Raw genomic sequence first — 20716 nt, 5'->3', positions numbered from 1 at the left:
TTCAATGTCTCCAGCTTCTTCTGCAAAAGCCTGATGAGGGGAATGACCTGACTCAGGCTGGCAGTGTCTGAACTGACTTCACGTGTGGCAAGTTCAAAAGGTTGCAGAACCTTGCACAACGTTGAAATCATTCTCCACTGCGCTTGAGACAGGTGCATTCCACCTCCTATATCGTGGTCAGTTGTATAGGCTTGAATGGCCTTTTGCTGCTCCTCCAACCTCTGAAGCATATAGAGGGTTGAATTCCACCTCGTTACCACTTCTTGCTTCAGATGATGGCAGGGCAGGTTCAGGCGTTTTTGGTGTTGCTCCAGTCTTCTGTAAGTGGTGCCTGTACGCCGAAAGTGTCCCGCAATTCTTCTGGCCACCGACAGCATCTCTTGCACGCCCCTGTCGTTTTTTAAATAATTCTGCACCACCAAATTCAAGGTATGTGCAAAACATGGGACGTGCTGGAATTTGCCCAGATTTAATGCACACACAATATTGCTGGCGTTGTCCGATGCCACAAATCCACAGGAGAGTCCAATTGGGGTAAGCCATTCTGCGATGATCTTCCTCAGTTGCCGTAAGAGGTTTTCAGCTGTGTGCGTATTCTGGAAAGCGGTGATACAAAGCGTAGCCTGCCTAGGAAAGAGTTGGCGTTTGCGAGATGCTGCTACTGGTGCCGCCGCTGCTGTTCTTGCGGCGGGAGTCAATACATCTACCCAGTGGGCTGTCACCGTCATATAGTCCTGAGTCTGCCCTGCTCCACTTGTCCACATGTCCGTGGTTAAGTGGACATTGGGTACAACTGCATTTTTTAGGACACTGGTGAGTCTTTTTCTGAGGTCTGTGTACATTTTCGGTATCGCCTGCCTAGAGAAATGGAACCTAGATGGTATTTGGTACCGGGGACACAGTACCTCAAACAAGTCTATAGTTGGCTCTGCAGTAATGATGGATACCGGAACCACGTTTCTCACCGCCCAGGATGCCAAGGCCTCAGTTATCCGCTTTGCAGCAGGATGACTGCTGTGATATTTCATCTTCCTCGCAAAGGACTGTTGGACAGTCAATTGCTTGGTGGAAGTAGTAAAAGTCGTCTTACGACTTCCCCTCTGGGATGACCATCGACTCCCAGCAGCAACAACAGCAGCGCCAGCAGCAGTAGGCGTTACACGCAAGGATGCATCGGAGGAATCCCAGGCAGGAGAGGACTCGTCAGAATTGCCAGTGACATGGCCTGCAGGACTATTGGCATTCCTGGGGAAGGAGGAAATTGACACTGAGGGAGTTGGTGGGGTGGTTTGCGTGAGCTTGGTTACAAGAGGAAGGGATTTACTGGTCAGTTGACTGCTTCCGCTGTCGCCCAAAGTTTTTGAACTTGTCACTGACTTATGATGAATGCGCTGCAGGTGACGTATAAGGGAGGATGTTCCGAGGTGGTTAACGTCCTTACCCCTACTTATTACAGCTTGACAAAGGCAACACACGGCTTGACACCTGTTGTCCGCATTTCTGTTGAAATACTTCCACACCGAAGAGCTGATTTTTTTTGTATTTTCACCAGGCATGTCAATGGCCATATTCCTCCCACGGACAACAGGTGTCTCCCCGGGTGCCTGACTTAAACAAACCACCTCACCATCAGAATCCTCCTTGTCAATTTCCTCCCCAGCGCCAGCAACACCCATATCCTCCTCATCCTGGTGTACTTCAACACTGACATCTTCAATCTGACTATCAGGAACTGGACTGCGGGTGCTCCTTCCAGCACTTGCAGGGGGCGTGCAAATGGTGGAAGGCGCATGCTCTTCACGTCCAGTGTTGGGAAGGTCAGGCATCGCAACCGACACAATTGGACTCTCCTTGTGGATTTGTGATTTCGAAGAACGCACAGTTCTTTGCTGTGCTTTTGCCAGCTTAAGTCTTTTCATTTTTCTAGCGAGAGGCTGAGTGCTTCCATCCTCATGTGAAGCTGAACCACTAGCCATGAACATAGGCCAGGGCCTTAGCCGTTCCTTGCCACTCCGTGTGGTAAATGGCATATTGGCAAGTTTACGCTTCTCCTCAGACGATTTTATTTAAGATTTTTGAGTCCTTTTTTTACTGATATTTTGTGTTTTGGATTTTACATGCTCTGTACTATGACATTGGGCATCGGCCTTGGCAGACGACGTTGATGGAATTTCATCGTCTCGGCCATGACTAGTGGCAGCAGCTTCAGCACGAGGTGGAAGTGGATCTTAATCTTTCCCTATTTTTGGAACCTCAACATTTTTGTTCTCCATATTTTAATAGGCACAACTAAAAGGCACCTCAGGTAAACAATGGAGATGGATGGATACTAGTATACTTATGGATGACGAGTGACTGACGACACAGAGGTAGCTACAGCCGTGGACTACCGTACTGCGTCTGCTAGTATAGAGATGATAATGATATAAAAAATATATATATATCACTACTGCAGGTATATATAATATAATGACGGACCTGCTGGACACTGTCAGCAGACTCCTAAACTACTAGTATGAAGAAGATAGAAAAAAAAAAACCACCACAGGTAGGTATACAATTATGGACGAGCACTGACGACACAGAGGTAGCTACAGCCGTGGACTACTGTACTGCGTCTGCTAGTATAGAGATGATAATGATATAAAAAATATATATATATCACTACTGCAGGTATATATAATATAATGACGGACCTGCTGGACATTGTCAGCAGACTCCTAAACTACTAGTATGAAGAAGATAGAAAAATAAACCCCCCCACAGGTAGGTATACAATTATGGACGAGCACTGACGACACAGAGGTAGCTACAGCCGTGGACTACCGTACTGCGTCTGCTAGTATAGAGATGATAATGATATAAAAAATATATATATATCACTACTGCAGGTATATATAATATAATGACGGACCTGCTGGACACTGTCAGCAGACTCCTAAACTACTAGTATGAAGAAGATAGAAAAATAAACCCCACCACAGGTAGGTATACAATTATGGACGAGCACTGACGACACAGAGGTAGCCACAGCCGTGGACTACCGTACTGCGTCTGCTAATATAGAGATGATAAAGATGATAGAGATGAACAAAAAATATATAACACTACTGCAGGTAAATATTTATATAATATAATGAATGACGGACCTGCTGGACACTGTCAGCAGAATGCGTTTATAGAATAAAAAAAAAAAACACCACAGGAGTGTTTAACTTTTTCAGGCAGACAATATACTGGTGGTCACTGGTCAGTCACACTGGCAGCAAAAGTGTGCACTGTACTCCTGCTATAACTGCACCCCAGTCTCCCCCACAATTCAGCTGTGTGAGCAGTGAGCACTCAGCACAGTCAGATATACATAGATGATATTATCATGCAGCACACTGAGGCTGAGCACAGATATGGTATGTGACTGTGTATCGTTTTTTTTCAGGCAGAGAACGGATTATATTAAATAATAAATAAAACTGGTGGTGGTCACTAGTAACTATCAGCAAAACTCTGCACTCTCTGACTACTCCTAATGCTCCCCAAAATTACTAAGTTAGTAGTAAATCAACTCAAGTGTCTCTATCTATTCTAACGGAGAGGACGCCAGCCACGTCCTCTCCCTATCAATCTCAATGCACGTGTGAAAATGGCGGCGACGTGCGGCTCCTTATATAGAATCCGAGTCTCGCGATAGAATACGAGCCTCGCGAGAATCCGACAGCGGGATGATGACGTTCGGGCGCGCTCGGGTTAACCGAGCAAGGCGGGAAGATCCGAGTCTGCCTCGGACCCGTGTAAAAAGGCTGAAGTTCGGGGGGGTTCGGATTCCGAGGAACCGAACCCGCTCATCTTTAATATAGAGCCCATAGTAGTTGTGCCCCTTATGCAATGCCCGCAGTAGTAGTACCCCTTATGTCCCCAGGAGTGATGCCCCTTATGAAGTGCCCCCGTTACAATGCCCTCATTAGTAATGCCCCCAGTAGTAATGCCCTTAATGGTAATTCCCCTGTGTAGTATTGCCCCCAGTAGTAATGTTGCCTGAAATAATGCCCCAGGCGTTTAGCCCCCTGTAGTTTAGCCCCAGTAGTTATGCCCCCCAGTGGTAATGCCCCTGCAGTTAGTTTACCACCCCCTTTTAGTTTAGCCACCCAGTGGTAATGCCCTCATGTAGTTTAGCCTCCCAGTGGTAATGCCGCCAGTAGTTTGCCCCGTATCGTTTAGCCACCAGTAGTAATGCCCCCCTGTAGTTTGCCCCCTTGTAGTTTAGTCCCTATAGTTATGCCCCCAGTAGTTTAGCCCCTGTAGTTTGCCCCCTTGTAGTTTAGTCCCTATAGTTATGCCCCCAGTAGTTTAGCCCCTGTAGTTTGCCCCCTTGTAGTTTAGTCCCTATAGTTATGCCCCCAGTAGTTTAGCCCCTGTAGTTATGCCCCCATTAGTTTAGACCTCAGTAGTTTACCCCCCAGTAGTAATGCCCCTCAGTAGTAATGCCCCTGCCGTTACGCCCCCAGTAGTGGTGATTAATAAAGCTACTGTGGCTTTTAACCACATATTGGACACAATAACCCTTTAACTATTGAAGTATTCTTTATCTGATATATAAATTGTGCTTATAGGACCAATCCTTATATAGACGTGACCCAACCTGCACACGAAAGTTTGGAGCTATTTATTATTCAGAGACCAGTACCAGTGGATTATGCTATGATTAGATCCATGGGATGATCACGGTCTTATTGCTTCTGAATAATTAAACAGTGTTGCAATAGGGTCACGTGCCAGTTGTAATTGGTCCAAACAATTATAAGACTTTGGATTGACCTTACGAGAGAGAACGAATCCCCTTTAAATAGGTCTGAAAGATCATCCTGGTCTGAGTTAGGATATATGTGATAGGAATTAATTGCTTTCTAGTCTCATCAATTTATGTTCGTTTCATTCTATAGGTATATACTTTTGACACCTACCTTTGTCACCTATGTGTGGAACATATGCTGTCTAAGAATAATTATTATATACAATATTAATAATCCAGTTTGCTGACGGCCAGACTCCCGACGACCAGCATACCGGCGCCGGAATCCCGATCGTCAGCATACCGACAGCTTTTCTCCCTCTTGGGGGTCTACGCCCCCCCTGGAGGGAAAATAGATAGCGTGGCGCGCGTAGTGCGCCACCGTGCCCGCAGCGAGCCCGCAAGGGGCTCATTTGCGCTCGCCCAGCTGTCGGTATGCCGGCGGTCGGGATTCTGGTGCCGGTATGCTGCCCACCGGGAGCCTGACTGCTGGAATAACATACTACACCATCACTAGAGAACCTAGTGCTCTCTCAGTCTAGTGCACATGCGCAGGTCTCCGGGAAAATGGAGTAGTGGCCATTTTCCTGGGGATTTTCCTATTGCACGTGCGCAAAACACCGAAAATGGGGGCCGCATCATTTTCTAAGTGGTTTCTGCAGCGCTGCTGCTGCCAACGCGGGACACCGGAGGGTAAGTATTGAAAAAATGGGTAGAGGGTGTGCGGTGCGGTCCCATAAATAGATATGTCAGTGTTATTACCACCGTCTATGATGACAACGACAAAAACCATTGATGTCTGTGGGACAAAAAGCTGAACCCTCTTTCCTTTCCCATTAAGCTGGGTTTTGGATTTCAAAAATAGGTCTAAATGACAGAATTTGAGCTGTTTTTATTTATTTTCAAGAAATCCAAAATCCAAATTCCGAACCAGGAAGATATCCGGACCGGGATTCAGTTCGGTTTAAATTCTTTCAGTGGATCCAATATGGGACTTGGCTCGGGTCCACAAAATTTGTCTGGGTTCGGATTTCTGAAGAACCAAATTGCACATCTGCAATATACTGTATGGATGTATTTTGCACTTGAGGCATTGAGGCATTTGCTAATTTATCCCAGGTAATTAGCTAAGAATTCTACATGTTAATATTTCTCTTTCATCTAAATTTACTAAGAATTTTTCTCAAAAAAAATCAATGGACATCGCCAGAACTCAAAATCACAAATTTACAAAACAGCGTTTTTGATTGTTTATTTTCGTCCGATGGTGATATTCATCGATTTGTGTCAAGTGTAATTTCAGGCAATTTCACGTAATACACCCCTAAACTGATCAGTACAGGATTGGGATTCCTCTGGAACCCCCCTCCCCCAATAAAGGGGTCCTCTCTCCCAGGGATCCCCCCAGGCCAAAGCTTTGGACAAACCCACCGCTCACAGGCATGTCTATTTCTTTTGTCTCTTCTGATGCAATTTTTGTCCAATTTGAATTGATTCTACAAACACGAACCAGTAGAAGACAGAGCTGGACTTTCTAAGCTCACATTCTCCCACCTCATGTTAAGGCACCTGTCTCTTTTTCATGGCAGCTACCCTCTGGTCCAGTGCACTGACCCACACACACAGTAAACTTGGGAGAAGAAGCTGCTACCACTGGGCGTGCACAGCAACTAAGCCCTATCCATAGTAATCGTATTATATACTATTTCTATTGTGGTCATAATTTGAGGATGGGGGGTGGTTTGGGCAACCATAAACCCCCTCTATGTTTGTCTATGAATCTGGGATTTGTATTTGTGTCAACGAAAATGACACAATGGGGGTCATTCCGAGTTGTTCGCTTGTTGCCGATTTTCGCTATGCTGCGATTTGTTGCAAAATGCGTATGCGCAAGGCACGCAGGGCGCATGCGCTTAGTTATTTAACTAAAAACTTAGTAGATTTGCTGTGGATTCTGCGGCGCTTTTCAGTCGCACTGCTGATCGGTGAATGATTGACAGGAAAGGGGCGTTTCTGGGTGGTAACTGAGCGTTTTCCGGGAGTGTGCTAAAAAATGTAGGCGTGCCAGGGAAAAACGCGGGAGTGTCTGGAGAAACGGGGGAGTGGCTGGCCGAACGCAGGGCGTGTTTGTGACGTCAAACCAGGAACTAAACGGACTGAGCTGATCGCAATCTGTGAGTAGGTCTGGAGCTACTCAGAAACTGCAAGAAAATATTTAGTAGCAATTCTGCTAATCTTTCGTTCACTATTCTGCTATGTTAAGATACACTCCCAGAGGGCGGCGGCCTAGCGTGTGCAATGTTGCTAAAAGCAGCTAGCGAGCGAACAACTCGGAATGAGGGCCAATGTTTCATCCGGTGGTGTACTGCCATCTATTGGAGAGTTAAGTCATGTTTCACCTGTGATTTGCCATCGATTTTGCCTTTAGTAAATATCTGATTTGCTAAATCGACCGGAAATTGCTGAAGAGCAGCAAAAAAAAAATAAAAAAAATAAAACTGTAGTCATTTTACCCCTTATTGTAATAAAACTAGCTTAAATATGCTGCATTTTGCTCTGCTTGTGCAGGCGGAGCGCTCCCATCACAGTGAATTTTTCACCATTATTTGAAATTAAGAGTTCACGCTACACTATCTGGTAATAGGTAACTGAAAAAAGCCAGCAACTGGACAAAACCATAGGGGGTAATTCAGATCTGATCGCAGCAGCAAATTTGTTAGCAGTTGGGCAAAACCATGTGCAGTGCAGGGGGGGGGGGGGGGGGGGGGGGGCAGATGTAACATGTGCAGAGAGAGTTAGATTTGGGTGGGGTGTATTCAAACTGAAACCTAAATTGCAGTGTTAAAATAAAGCAGCCAGTATTTACCCTGCACAGAAACAATATAACCCACCCAAATCTAACTCTCCCCCACCTGCACTGCACATGGTTTTGCCCAATTGGTAACTTTTTTGGTTTGCTAACAACCCTGAATAACCCCCTATATACGCAACTTGATGACTGATTATCTTTAGTACTAGGGTGTGACTTCTATTTCTGCATTTAGAGCTGCGGTGTCTCTTTAGTAATAGTGATCATCCAGTAATTACTTTACAACGTTTATAACAGGAGCTATGGCTGTCTATGTATAGATTATTGACGTATGGAGTTCATCTCATGTGTGATACTCTGTGTGATCACAGAGTCAGATTTACTAAGTGGCGCTTTTGCAAGCTGCTGATCCTTGGCAGTTTTGACCTTGACATTTAAAACAATAATTAAATTAAATACAAACAAGGTTCCGTTTTTGCAGTCCCATAGGAGTCTATTCATGAAGCAGTGAAAATTGTGGAGAAGTGACCCAGTGGAGAAGTTCTCCAGGGCAACCAATCAGCTGCTTCGTATAATTTTATAGAATGCGCTTTTTAAATGTATGGGCGGCGCGGATGGTGTAATGGTTAGCATTACTGCCTCACAGCACTGAGGTCATGGGTTCGATTCCCACCATGGCCCTAACTATGTGGAGTTTGTATATTCTCCCCATACTTGCGTGGGTTTCCTCCCACAATCCAAAAATATTCTGGTAGGTTAATTGGATCCCAACAAAATGAACCCTAGCGTGAATGTATGTGGTAGGAAAAATAGATTGTAAGCTCCACTGGGGCAGGGACTGATGTGAATGGCCAAAATATTCTCTGTAAAGCACTGCGGAATATGTGTGTGCTATATAAATAAATAAAATACCTCCAAACTGATTGGTTGCCACGGGCAACTTCTCCACTGGCTCACTTCTCCATTTTTTTCACTGCTTCATAATCACTGAGATCCCTGGGAAGCAGCTGCAGATGATAGTGTGTATAGTAAAATGGGGGGAGATTTATTAAAGACTGGAGAGACCAATCAGCTCCTGTCAGTTTAAACACAGCCTGTAACATGGCAGGAAGAAGCTAATTGGTTAGTACTTTAGCAGGTCTCCGGAAACATGGCACCCACCATGTTCCGGAGACCAATTTGACTACTGCGCATGCGCTACGGTCATGTTGGCTGCGATTTCCGCCGTGATTGCAGCGCCCGATGCTGGGCTCCGGAAAAGTAAGTATTAACTTATGGGTGCAGCGTGTGTTGTGGGCCCCCCCCTGGAACCCAAGGGCCCGTGTGCACCGCACATATTGCACCCATTATAGAAATGCCTATGCCTAGAGTAAGGATTAGATAACTACAGAGGTGTCCCTTTCACACGTTCTGGCAGAAGCTTTTGATAATGTTACACCTCGCTGCAGGGAGCAGCCAGGGGGCACGGAGGAGGCAGTCTGGGAGTGCGGAGATGTGATTACGTCATCACGACCAGGGCTGCCATCAGAAATGATGGGGCCCGGGACTGACACTCACAAGACAGGGCCCCCCACGCCACACACCTGTCTACTCCCACCCCACACACACACTCACACCTGTCCGCGGGGGGTGGGGGTGCGGGCGAAGGTGAGCGGGATGTGGGAGACTTGCCCACTTTCCTGGTTTTCGGGAGCCATTTGGCCATTCCGGGAGAGCAGGTAATGCCTTGCTGTCGCATATCGGATCAAGTTACAGGTTTCATTCTAACTTTAGTGGCCCCTAAAACTCATGTTGACCTTTTTCCATATCGACCTTATCCAAGTCGCCCTAATGACTGTCTCGGCCTATTTCAGGTGTCCACTTAGTCACTGTCGACCAATAGTGGTTGACCTAGTAACTGTCGACCCTGTGATCCACACCCGTATTCGGTGTCGGACTGGGGCATGAAGGGCCCACCGGGGGAATGCAGTGATAGGGGCCCATACTTAGGGGTGTGGCCAGCCTACAAAGGGGGTGTGACCAGCCTCTACAGAGGCTTGAAATACACAATTGTCTTGTGCAGTGTAATGCAACATATCTACCTTGTATAATACAAGTGCACAGTCTGGAATCTGATACCTAGAGGAAGGAGTGGGCCCTCAGGCAGGGGGGCCTACCGGTGGTTTCCCTGGTACCCATGTGGGCCAGTCCGACCCTGCCCGTATTACTATGAGTGATACTAGTGTATCTTATGTGACGTGTATCTGTAACTCAGGTAGTTGTAGGTGATACAGGAGGGTGTAAAATTGATACAATCTTTTTGTTTATTGAAATAAACCCGGTATGTTAGGAACATAACAACGTAAACCAAATATTAACATTGGCTTTGATATTGTAGTGGATACAGTATGTCTTTATCAGATAACAGAGCGTGTGTTTCAATTGAGGTTACATTAATTAAAAAATAACATACAGCCAATTAATTCATTAAGAACTTTAGGAAGCAGTAGTTTTCCCCAATAAAACTTAATTAGTAATAGTGACAAAAAAACAATGTTTTACACGCAATGGCCAGCCTGGTGGCATAGTGGTTAGTATTGCTGGTGTACAGTGCTGGACTACTGCATGCCTACATTTATGATCAGAGCCCTCTCTGTGTGGAGTTTGTTTGTTCCCCTTGCATGCATAAGCTTCCTGCATTGCTCCAGTTATCTTCCACACTCATAACTAAAAATAATAACCAAAATAATAATAATAATAATTATAATTATAATATTAATAGGACAATTAAATATTCCAAGGGAAAGTCAGTGATTTTTGCTCACCTGGTCTGGGGGCAGCTTCTTCACACAAAGGCCCGAAGAAGTCAGTTGCACATTGACACTTTATACCATCATAAGTGCCGCCATTTTGACAGATGAGACCTACAGCATAACAGATATGAGATCAGCAACTAGTAGATAAGAATCGTTACTTCATTTGCATATGTAATTACAGTTATGTGTGGGCTCTAAATGTCCATTGAGTTCACCATTAGCTAAATGGCAAATACATCCCAAATAAAAAACAGCAGTAAATCCAAGTAGTGTTCCTCTAAAACCTAGAGATGTTCTGTCCGGACTCTACAGAACCCGGCAAGAATCAGTTGACAGAATTTCCGGATTATCTCATGTATGCAGCTGAGGCAAAACGTCATTTTTCCAGACTCCCACGAGGTTTGTATTCTGCAAAGCGTATAAGTGGCTCCCTCAACCGCTATGATTTTTCTCCTGGTGGATGGGGGTTTAGGGCAGTGCTTAAAGTGGTCCTAGAGAGGTGGTGGAACTCACCCCTCCTCCCCACGGCGCCTATGTAATAAAGGTATTACGCGCACCGCAAAAAGGGGCGTGGTCTTAAAAAGAAAGGGGCGTGGTCACACAATGGTAATAATGCCCACAGTAGTAGTACCCCATAATACACATAATGCCCACAGTAGTAGTGCTGCTTATGCAATGTCCACTGTACGGGTAGTGCCCACAGTGATAGTGCCCCTTATATAGAGCCCATAGTAGTGGTGCCCCTTATGCAATGCCCCCAGTAGTAGTGCCCCTTATGTCCACAGGAGTGATGCCCCTTATGAAGTGCCCCCTTTACAATGCCCTCATTAGTAGTGCCCCCAGTAGTAATGCCCTTAATGGTAATGCCCCTGTGTAGTATTGCCCCCAGTAGTAATGTTGCCTGAAGTAATGCCCCAGGCGTTTAGCCCCCTCTAGTTTAGCCCCAGTAGTTATGCCTCCAGTGGTAATGCCCCTGCAGTTAGTTTACCACCCCCTTTTAGTTTAGCCTCCCAGTGGTAATGTCCCCAGTAGTTTAGCCCCTGTAGTTTGCCCCCTTGTAGTTTAGTCCCTATAGTTATGCCCCCAGTAGTTTAGCCCCTGTAGTTATGCCCCCATTAGTTTAGCCCTCAGTAGTTTACCCCCCAGTAGTAATGCCCCTCAGTAGTAATGCCCCTGCAGTTACGCCCCCAGTAGTGGTGATTAATAAAGCTACTGTGGCTTTTAACCACATATTGGACACAATAACCCTTTAACTATTGAAGGATTCTTTATCTGATATATAAATTGTGCTTATAGGACCAATCCTTATATAGACGTGACCCAACCTGCACACGAAAGTTTGGAGCTATTTATTATTCAGAGACCAGTACCAGTGGATTATGCTATGATTAGATCCATGGGATGATCACGGTCTTATTGCTTATGAATAATTAAACAGTGTTGCAATAGGGTCACGTGCCAGTTGTAATTGGTCCAAACAATTATAAGACTTTGGATTGACCTTATGAGAGAGAACGAATCCCCTTTCAATAGGGCTGTAAGATCATCCTAGTCTGAGTTAGGATATATGTGATAGGAATTAATTGCTTTCTAGTCTCATCAATTTATGTTCGTATCATTCTATAGGTATATACTTTTGACACCTACCTTTGTCACCTATGTGTGGAACATATGCTGTCTAAGAATAATTATTATATACAATATTAATAATCCTAGAGCTGTATATAATACAATAAAACGAACGAAAAGAGTTCGAGTACAATGAATCAGTTTTGTTATTTTGTATCACAGAATGCCTACATGAAATATAGTTATTATAGATAATATCAATAATCCCAGGGCTGTATATGTATATATAATACAATAAAACGAGTGAAAAAAGTTCGAGCACAGTGAATCAGTTTTTATTATTGTGTATCACTGAAAACAATCACTTTTTTCACATAATTAATCACTTCACATTTAGGTTTCTCAATTGCTATATTTTAAAGATTAATAATAAAAGTTATATTTTATAAATATTCAGAATACATAAATATTTCTCTCCCTTTTCTTAAGTGCGCCAACGATGAGACAATCTTTTTCTGTTTTTCCCACTAGTAATGCCCCTGTAGTTATGCCCCCTTGTAGTTTGCCCCCAGTTATAATGCCCCCAGTAGATACCCCACAGTAGTTTTCCCCCAGTAGATGCCCCCCAGCAGTAATGTCCCCCAGTAGTTTGCCCCCAGTAGTAGTGCCCCCCAGTAGTAATGCCCCCCATAGTTTGCCCCCAGTAGATGCCCCCCAGTAGATGCCCCCCAGCAGTAATGTCCCCCAGTAGTTTGCCCCCAGTAGTAGTGCCCCCCAGTAGTTTGCATCCTGTAGATGCCCCTCAGTAGTAATGCCCCTCAGTAGTAATGCCCCCCATAGTTTGCCCCCAGTAGATGCCCCCCAGTAGTATTGCCCCCCAGTAGATGCCCCGCTACACAAAGGAAAAAAGCAAACAAAAATCACAATACTCACCAAGCCCTGCTGCCGTGTCCTACCGCTGCAGTCCTTTGGGCGTCCACTCCTCTGCACTATCTCGCATTGCGCACAGTGACAGCGCCGGAAGCCGGAGCTCAGTAGTGAGCTCCTGCCTCTGGCTGCCGCTGTGGAGAGAGAGCCGGGCGCTCGCTGGTAACGCAATCTCAGCGGGCGCCCGGCATCTCCCTGCGGCGCCAGCCACTCATCGGGTTAGGTGAGCCGGAATCCGTCTCCAAGTGGAATTGACGGAACGCAGTTCTGCCCCATTCCGCTCATAACACCTGGTTTAGGGTAATTGTTACTAATAACCCTTTATTTATGAATAAATAATTCTATAATTAATAATTTGGTTAATATTTAAATAGTTCAGTGGAAATGACAGGTCTAGAAGATCAATGAGAAGAGACACCATAGGTGTTTATAAAACAAAATAGTTATACTTCCAGACACTGGTGACTTTGGGGTCTAAATACCAAGCCTTGGAGAGAGATAAAGTGGACGGAGTGTTGGGAGCCGCAGCACACATGTAGCAGCGGGTCCTGGCTGTTGCTAGGTGACCAGGATGCTACATCACGTTGGCGCTAAGGATTCTGGTTCCGGTGGACACCATGGCAGCAGGATCCGAAGCGGTACAATGGTTTATGTAACAGCCGGGACGCCTCTGGTGTACGTGCAGCCACACTGCTTCAGGCTGAACGTTGTTAGGGGGCTTGTGTCTGAACTTGATAAAAGGCCGGGAGGGCTTAGTTGCCCTGCCAGTTTTTGCTGTGGATGCTCTGCTAGATGCTTGCTAGCCTTTTGTCCAGCACCTTGTTCCAGCCTTGAAAATGACCGCCCGTACACATGCTACAGCAGCCGGCGGTGACTGACAGCTGAACTGGGCGGGTGGGGCGAATGGGGCGCATCTCCGGACGGAGACGCTTTCAGCATTAGAACGAATAGCGTGGCTCCATCTGTATTGGCCACGCCCTCTGTAGTACCCAGGCCCGTAACATGCATCAACATCAAGACAAGACAATGGTTTTGGAAACAAAAACCAAAATAATGGTTGGCTCCAGCTGGTTTTCTAAAGGGGGTTTCCAGAGGGATCCGGTCAAGATCCCGGCGTTTGGGATCCCACACAACCGGAACCCCCCCCCCCCCCCCCCCCCTGCGTTTGCCTATGGGCTCACATCTCAACTGACTCCTAAAAGAGTGCAGAACTCACAGACAATAGGACATGAGCCTTACTCCCTACAGAGATGCGATTGCATCTGAACGATTTTCTGGTCAGCGCGCAGGCGCCGCACTACACTGATTCACAGGCAGAGGCGTTTGCAGGGCGGTCGGGGCAGCCGCATGACTTCACACATGGCTGCTGTGACAGCCAGGCTTTCCTTATTCAACTAATCGATCGCAAATTAATTGCAATAGCAACACTGGCGGCGGGTGATAACAGTTGCAGTCTTGCTAAATTAGCAAAACTGCAACTGAAGCTGAATGACGACCCATATCCATATTGCACTTAGGGGCCCACTTATGCAGCACAGGAATTAAATTGTTTCTAAATACAATCGAAGGCACATACTGTGCCCCAGAAGAAGACGTAATATATTTGGAATGTGATCCATTCCTGAGCTTGGATCCTGTAGTCAATGCCATCTGTAGATGGCGTTGCGTAATAGGAGCTTATGGGCTTCTTTTTGCAATGTGCACTGAGACAGATCCAATCGGATCCCTCCCAGTGTCCTTTGCAGCGTGCGCCATCCGAAGCTAGCACAGATGAACTCCCAACTCATAAACCCGGAAGTCCTTGTATCGTAAGGACAGTTCCTATTGGGAGAGCCAAAGGGAAAAAGAACAAGAACTTTCTTTCTGCTAATCGTTGTTGGTGTTTCTTCGGTCACATGACCAATCACAGAAACAGCGTATAGAGGATAAATAGAAAAAGAACATAGTGTTTACTGATTAATTAAATTCCATTCTTAATAATGAACCATTAAAATGTCATCCATTCTGAATGCCGCGGCGAGGCTTATCTTCCTCGCTAGACGTTCAGCGTCTGCAGATCTACTCTGTCAGTCCCTCCATTGGTTACCTGTACTCTACCGCATTCAATATAAAATACTTTTACTCACACACAAGGCCATTAACCAAACTACACCAACGTACATCACTTCGCTCATCTCAAAATATCTCCCAACCCGACCTCTCCGCTCTTCACAAGATTTACGTCTCTCATCCACACTCATTACTCGCTCTCACTCACGACTGCAGGACTTTCATCGGGCTGCACCCACTCTGTGGAATGCCCTACCATGCACAATAAGACTCTCCTCTAGTCTCCAAACCTTCAAGCGTTCCCTGAAAACTCACCTCTTTAGGCAAGCGTATCAAATTCCAGAACCGCCCACATAACTTTCATAAACCTTCCTATCAAATTGCATCCACTCTGTACAGTCCACACATATCCTCACATGTCTTCTCATTCTTAACTTTCCCTTCCTCCCAACCCCAGTTCAACATTGCTGTGTGACCATATCATACAGCCCACCAAGAACCTTTGCAATCTGGCAGACAACTATGCAATAGATAGCACCTTTCTTTGTGTACACATGCCTATTTCCCTATAGATTGTAAGCTTGCGAGCAGGGCCTTCCTACCTCTATGACTGTTTATTACCCAGTTTTGTTATATCATTGTTATTTCCATTTGTAAAGCGCAACGGAATTTGCTGCGCTATATAAGAAACTGTTAATAAATAAAATAATAAATAATAACCACATTAAAGGATATCAAATTCCCCAAAAGATAAAAACTACTGTACCAGGGGCTATAAGGTTTCTTAAAAATCTGTATTGATTTACACAGTGAACAATAAATAAAATAATAGGCAGTACATGTAGAAAAGACATAAAAAAATTGCTCTTATCTCTCCATAGGGAATTATCAGACACAGTTTCACATAGCCGACGCGTTTCGTCTAGCAGAGAGTAGAAGCCAGGTTACATAAGGGCATTTTTTTCTATATTTACCCTTATCAGCAAACTGGTTTGTAAACCAGGATATATAATACATGCAAGTCCTATCATTGGAATGGGTTGGACAGGCCCACCCAAAAAAACTGTTCTAGAGCATCGTATGATGCTTGTAGAGAAAATTGCAGAAGATGCTGACGTATATTGGTGCTGCAGAAATAGCACTGTCTATTCTCCATGGACTGGCGAAAAAAGGGTTTATTTCTGCTTATCCAAAATATATTAATAAGTCAGTCCATGGAAAACTTAGAGATTGGGCTTCTGTTAATAATGTGCCGTTATAGCCAGCTTTGGTGGTGAATGGTGGTGAAGCATTGCAGGCACATAGGAATCGACAAAAAGCTGGACTGTCCATCGCTTGCCCACTAGCTACTAGCAAATAGCACAATCTGAGGATGACAATGACCCCTAAGTGTCAGAGAAGAGAATGCTGTCAGAAATAGAATCAAATGAAGAATAGCGCAGTGAACGTCAATGCGCCTATTGCTGATTGAGCTACCTCAAGGCATCAAGAGTCACCTTGATCGGTCGGCATTTGAACCGATATTAGCCAATCTTTGGTGGACATACAGTATAAGAAATTAGTGTGTTATTCGCTAATTGAATGTGCGCCGACCCCGTGTTTTGGTTCTACAGTAATTCATTGTTGTGATTTGGTTTTGGCAAAACCACCCTCAAGTGTTTTGGTTCAAATATGGATTTGATTTGGTTTTAAATCGATTTAAAAAAATTTTTTTGATAATCATTGATAAAAATAGTTAAAATTGATAAAAAGAGCTAAAATGATGTCATTTTTGTAATCCAAAACCCAAATTCGGATCTAATATCCAAATTCCGAAACGCGGGAAGCTTTGAACTTGGACTAGGTTCGGATCGGATCTTCTCGGGAGATCTGGACCAGGTTTTGATTCAGTTTGGATCCACAAAATTTGTGTGGATTCGGATTTCTGGAAAAACTTTACAAAAATGTAAAAAAAAAATTGAAAAAATTTACATGAAACAACAAATAAATTCACTCCCGCTATGTCTTAATGATAATGGGGGTCATTCCGAGTTGATCATAGCTGTGCTAAGTTTAGCACAGCTACGATCGTTAACTCAGACATGCGGGGGGACGCCCAGCACAGGGCTAGTCCGCCCCGCATGTCAGTGCCGGCCCCCCCGCACAAATACAAAAGCAACGCACAGAGGCAATGCCTTAGTACTTGAGGAGTAACTCCCGGCCAGCACAGCTCCTGCGGCTGATCGGGAGTTACTCAGGGCTCCTGCTGGCCGCAGCGGCTGCGTGACACGTCACACCTGCATTGGCCGGGCCACTTCCCCTAAACGGCGGCTAAACGCCGCCGTTCAGCCCCCTCCCACCTAGTGACCACCTCTGTCTCAGAGGCGATCGCTAGGCAACGATGACTGCCATGCGCCGGCACACTTCGGCGCCGGTGCATGTGCAGTTCCGACCCGATCGCACAGCTGCGAAGAAGTGCAATGTGCGATCGGATTGGAATGACCCCCAATGGGTAGGTGGGTAGATGTATTAAGCCTGGAGAAGTGATAAAGAAGTGATAAGTACAAGGTGATAATGCAACAGCCAATCATCACGGATTTGAAAAATGACAGTTAAGAGCTGATTGGCTGGTGCGTTATCACCTTGCACTTATCACTACTTTATAATTTCTCCAGGCTTCATACATATGTATAGTTTTTCCCTCTGGGCTATATAATCAGCCTTTTACTGATAATCTTCTGTACAATGGGTGTGACTGTAGTTAGAACCGGCGTGTGTCCTTGGATATGATGATGACCCAATGATGACTATGTCACTTGTAAAACATAATCTGTTTATGAGTGTATTACTGACGTATGGGATCTATGTCAGTAACATGCACGTAAACACAATAAAGGACACCTCAAAAAGCCCTCTAATCTATCAGAAACAGTTCTGTATGTTAGTAATAAAAAGATGTACTCAGCTACAGAATTGCGTACTATATACCATACTATATACCTGAGCGACCTATCAGCATGAGAGGTGCATTTGCAATCAGCCAATCACAAGCAATTCGCTAGCGCTGGTGTACATTATCAGGTTAATCATAATTATATGATAATTAGGTTTAGGCTGCGGTGAGGGAGGGTTAGGGGTTTGGGGGTGGAGGGATAGCATATGTACCTGACCCCTGTAGGAATTCTAACCATAGGGATGTCACGATCAGTATTCAGTCCCAATCCATACTGAACACATTAGTATTGTGGAATGAAGACTGTCCCTATCTGTTCTTACAATGCCATTCAGCACAAGCCAGCCTGGTGCAGGGAGACGGACCCCTTAAGCCTCTGAGCCGGGCCCCATAGAAACGCAAGCCCCTGAACTCCCTGCAGTTATGCTCCTGATGCAATTATAGTAAGTATAACTGGGGATTTGGATTATAGACCGACAGTAATTAGGCCGACAGTCAATAGATCGACCCCAAATGGTCGACTTGCAGTAGGTCGACAGGTACAAAATGTCGACATGTAAAAGGTATACAGTGCTTACGGTCAACAGGTGCGAAAGGCTGACAGGTTCAAACGGTCGACATGAAAATGGTCGACACACATAGGGTCAACAAAACAAAAGTGTATTTTTAAAAACTTTTTCATCATTTACAATCCGCATGGACTACGATTGGGAATAGTAAACTTTCCTGAAGCTCGCGAGCCACGCAAGGGGGCACAGTACACTAATCGGAGTCACATGTGGTTTAAAATGGTAAATGAAAACCCCCCACTAGTGTTGACATTTCTTGTCGACTATTTCCATGTTGACCTCTTAACGTCACACATCACGTAGATCTTATTTACCTGTTGACCTTTTGATGTATCTACTTTTTACATATCAACATAGGTGTGCGCAGGGGGGGTGCCTGGTGCGCACGGGCACCCCCTAATGTCTGGCACCCCGATCTCACATGCCTGATGCAGCGATCGCCGAGCAGGCTGATTACTGTCCCCTCTGCGCTGCACCCTGTCAGGACTGCATTACTGACCGGACGCATGGGTTAATCAAGGGTGCCACTGCCACCAGCTTTCAAACTCCCGGCTCCACCTCCATGTACAAAAACAGCGTGATGTGACATGATTACGTCATGCTGCTTGCACGACCACCCGCCACATGCCCACCTCTCTCCTTCTATGCTATGCCACCGCCAGCCACTGATGAGGATCAGCATGCAGCCAGCGTTCCCCTTAGGAAGACAAATTCAATACTGGCAGGCGGTCGGCAGCAACATTGACACGTCACTCATTTTTCCAGCAGCAGCAGTACTAGTCTGCAACTGTCAGTGTCAGTGAGTGGCTGACTTGTAAGTAAGCTGCTGCAGCTTGCAGGGGAAAGAGAGGGGGAGCCAGACCAGGCTGAGGAGGAGCACTGTAACTGCAGTGAGTGCCATCAGGGGTGTAATGTATCTGCTTTATTAGGATTGGTACAAGGGTGGATATTTTATATTGCGTTGACCGACAATAGATGGTGCTAGACACGCCCAAAAGGCGGTGCTAGACACACCCCTCTGATGGTGCACCCCCTAATAAAATGTGCTGCGCACGCCTATGCATATCAACCAATTGATCCTGTCGACCTTTTGACCTTGGGCATTTTGACCACAGACGGCACAGTAATAGGAGACGCTGTCGGTTACATGTGAGGGGATCCCGGATGCGGGAACCGCGGCCATCAAATTGTTGCCGAGAGGCTCTGCACTGGGGACACTGGCGGGTACAGACTAGCGGGATTTCAAATCCAACTACTGTCCCTAATTTATTTATTTATTACCAGTTATTTATATAGCGCACACATATTCCGCAGCGCTTCACAGAGAATATTTGGCCATTCACATCAGTCCCTGCCCCAGTGGAGCTTACAATCTATATTCCCTATCACATGTACACACAGACACATTCACGCTAGGGTTTTTGTTGGGAGCCAATTAACCTACCAGTATATTTTTGGATTGTGGGAGGAAACCCATACAAGTACGGGGAGAACATACAAACTCCACACAGTTAGGGCCATGGTGGGAATCGAACCTGTGACCTCAGTACTGTGAGGCAGTAATGCTAACCATTACACCATCCGTGCTGTCCAATAAGAACAATCCCATGTAAAGTATACTGCTAAAGTAATAACAGTTGTAGAGCTAACGTGGAGAGACGTATAGATTAATGATATCATTGATTATATGGGAAAAGCGTTTACAGTCATTGAGGCAGCGCATGGATTAATAATACCACCTGGCGCATGTGAATGGGATTATAAATATTATCACTACTATTGATAAAAGTAGGTTAGCGCATATGTACAATACGACCTACATACTGTATAATATTATATAAAAGTAGTGATGTCAGTATCTAAACATTTAAGTGGTGATATATTGATAATTAATAACTGTCTCTGGGCTCTGTATCCGGGCACTGAGTACATTTATGGTCATTGCAAAATCAACATATGTACAGAAAGTATTCACAGCGCTTCACTTTTTCCACATTTTGTTATGTTACAGCTTTATCCAAAAATTGATTATTTCCCCTTCAAAATTCTACACACAATACCCCATAATGACAATGTGAAAAAAGTTTTTTTTTAGATTTTTGCTAATTTATTAAAAATAAAAAACTAAGAAATCACATGTACATAAGTATTCACAGCTTTTGCTCCATACTTTGTTGATGCACCTTTGGCAGCAATTACAGCCTAAGTCTTTTGGAATATGATGCCACAAGCTTGGCACACCTATATTTGGGCACTGTATAATAGAGCCATTTAGATGAC

At 45.1% G+C, this 20716-nt stretch overlaps 1 protein-coding gene and 1 long non-coding RNA gene across 5 annotated transcripts in view; one reads left to right on the top strand and one right to left on the bottom strand.

Moving 5' to 3' along the window:
• The window catches only part of LOC134936041 (uncharacterized), a 144122-nt gene that overhangs the window by 37986 nt on the left and 85420 nt on the right, over positions 1-20716 (bottom strand). Inside the window, exon 4 of the long non-coding RNA XR_010180443.1 lies at positions 10400-10498. This is a non-coding gene — a long non-coding RNA (uncharacterized LOC134936041). The remainder of the gene's footprint in view (positions 1-10399; positions 10499-20716) is intronic.
• Positions 1-20716, top strand: part of LOC134936040 (mucin-3A-like) — a 300343-nt gene that overhangs the window by 208191 nt on the left and 71436 nt on the right. The gene's annotated exons all lie outside the window — the stretch shown is intronic.

Source organism: Pseudophryne corroboree, chromosome 6, assembly GCF_028390025.1.
Source record: "Pseudophryne corroboree isolate aPseCor3 chromosome 6, aPseCor3.hap2, whole genome shotgun sequence".
Taxonomy (NCBI): Eukaryota; Metazoa; Chordata; class Amphibia; order Anura; family Myobatrachidae; genus Pseudophryne; species Pseudophryne corroboree.
The sequence above is the reverse complement of the archived record's forward strand: the minus strand, read 5'-3'. Positions and strand labels throughout refer to the sequence as shown.